Below are 2,828 nucleotides of genomic sequence, written 5' to 3'. Positions count from 1 at the left end.
TATTGTAAGGGTCTCGTGGATCGAATCACCTCTAAAGTTCGACATTGGACTTGTAGAACACTCTCGTATGCAGGACGAGTACAACTGATTAATTCAGTTTTATTTTCCATCCAGGTCTATTGGGCATCTCTCTTCCTCTTACCTGGGCAAGTCATAAAAAGTGTGGAGCAAATTATGAGATCCTTTCTTTGGTCAGGTTCAGATATGAGAACTACTGGGGCTAAAGTGGCTTGGGATCAGGTATGTCTTCCAAAAAAGGAGGGGGGGCTAGGAATAAAGAGGATAACAGAATGGAACAAGATTGCTTTGTTGAAACACATTTGGAACCTGTGCAATGACTCAGATGGCTCAATCTGGTCTACTTGGATCAGATGTAATCTGTTGCGAGGTAGGAATTTCTGGACAATCAAGACGCCACAGAATTGCTCTTGGGCATGGAGAAAGATTCTAAAGCTCAGATCCTTAGCATGGCCGAAGATGAAGTACATCATAGGGGATGGCAGGACAACTTCTCTATGGTTTGACAATTGGCATCCTCACAGCCCGCTCGCAGATTCTTACGGCGACAGATTCATCTATGATTCAGGTATGGAAAAGAACGCGAAGGTGAATATGCTGATTCATAACTCAGAATGGAAAATTCCTACCACTCACGCTATTGGATGGCACCCCATTGTAGAAGCTATTCCTTCCAATTCTAATCCTATGATAGGGCAAAATGATGAGATTGTTTGGCTGGATTCACCAAATCACAGATTCTCGATCAAAATAGCTTGGGAACAACTAAGATTTCATCATACGATGGTCGAATGGCATGACATTGTGTGGTTCAAGAATGCTGTTCCAAGACATTCGTTTCTTCTATGGGTGGCTGTCCAACAGAAACTCACAACTCAAGATAGACTTCATCGATTTGGTATACATGGTCCCAATAGATGCTCACTCTGTCTCCGCAACTACGAAGATCACAACCACTTGTTCTTTGAATGCTCCTATACTAAAGCGATCTGGTGGGATGTTTGTGACAGATGCAACATTCCAAGAATGACAAAAGGATGGGATGAATGGATTCGATGGGCCACTGTCACTTGGCATGGCAAAAGTTTCGTCAATTTTTCTCGTAAACTCAGTTTTGCAGCTACAGTGTATCATATCTGGCAAGAAAGGAATGCAAGGACCTTTGCTGGAATATCTAGAACTCAGAATTTGGTCTTTCATCAAATTGAATGAATCATCCGTGATAAGCTGGATTTGATGAGGAACGTTCTACCAACAAATGAAAATAAAAGAGTCCAACGAGCCTGGAGGGTTAATAACATAGATTCTTTATTTGATATATAGCTGGTTGTATTAGTTTCCCTAACGAATCAAGTTAGGTCTTGAGTTTTTAGTTCAGTGGCTAGCATGTAGCCATCTATTGTTTTACGTTTCTGTTCTCATTGTAAATCTGTTGTATGCCCCTTATAATCTTTGTATCGTTTGCCTTTAATATATACGTCAACTTACCAAAAAAAAAAAAGATAGAGGCAATTACAAGTCGAAACAATGATCACAAAATAGTAATAAAGTTTTTGAAAGAAAATATCATGAGTCAATTTGGAATCCTTCAAGCTATGATATATGATGGTGGAACACATTTCTGCAACAAGTCATTTGAGTCTTTAATAAAAAAAAAAAATGGAATCACACACAAAGTTGCCACTCCTTATCACCCCCCAGATAAGTGGACAAGTAGAGATTGCTAATAGGGAGATCAAACAGTTCTTGGATAAAATAGTGAACCCTAATAGGGAAAGATTAGTCTTTAAGACTTAATGATGCACTTTGAGCTTATCGAACTGCTTATAAAACATCATTAGGTTGTCACTGATTAGTAGTTAAAAGTGCATTTTAATCAAGGTTTTATATAATCATTTTACACTTGAAGTATCAATAACTCCTTAACTAAAGCATGTTTTATAATAATTGACATGACCAAAAGATTGATGTATTCTTCCAAGTGCAGGAGTGTTGAAGTAATAAATAACCCGACAAGACCGGGGTCGAACCACAGGGAGGTTAATTGTATAAATTATAAATAATAATAATACAACAACAATAATAACAACACTAGTAATAATAATAACAACAATAACAACAACAATAGTAGTAGTAGTAGTAACAATAATAATAATAGAAGAAGAAGTAGAAGTTGATGAGAACTTTGAGATGAAAAGATTAACGTAAGGATTAAACAATGATAACAATAAATGTCAAGGTTAGAGGATCCACTAATGGTATGTCAAACAAGTATAGTATAAACTCTTATTACTCAATTGGAAACCACATACAGAAGAGGTTTCAATCAGATTATAAATTGTTAATATGATTACATTAGTCATCTTATTCGATTAATGCTAATATTTGTAAATCTCGTTAGGCATTCATAATTATAATGCTGATGGGTTTTGAACAGGTGAAGGATCAGTACGCTAATGATTCCTACTTTGCTAATGTAGTTACCGAATGTGCAAAGTCCATGCCTAGCATGTTACGGGATGCGCACAAGGTGATTGAGAGATGTGCTATTTGCAAGAAAGCTAAGGGTAAAGAGAATGCATATGGGCTGTATATGCCATCGCCTATTATAGAGCAACCGTGGATGGATGTTAGCATGGACTTTGTACTAGGGTTACCAAGAACACAGCGTGGCAAGGATTCAATAATGATTGTGGTTGATCGATTCTCCAAAATGTCCCATTTCATTCCTTGCAACAAAACTGACGATGCTGTACATGTAGCTGATTTGTTCTTTCAAGAGATTGTTCGTTTGCATGGAGTTCCTAAAA

The sequence above is a fragment of the Populus euphratica genome, unplaced genomic scaffold, assembly GCF_000495115.2.
Source record: "Populus euphratica unplaced genomic scaffold, PopEup_1.0 scaffold1082.1, whole genome shotgun sequence".
NCBI lineage: Eukaryota > Viridiplantae > Streptophyta > Magnoliopsida > Malpighiales > Salicaceae > Populus > Populus euphratica.
Note: the sequence above shows the minus strand (reverse complement) of the source record.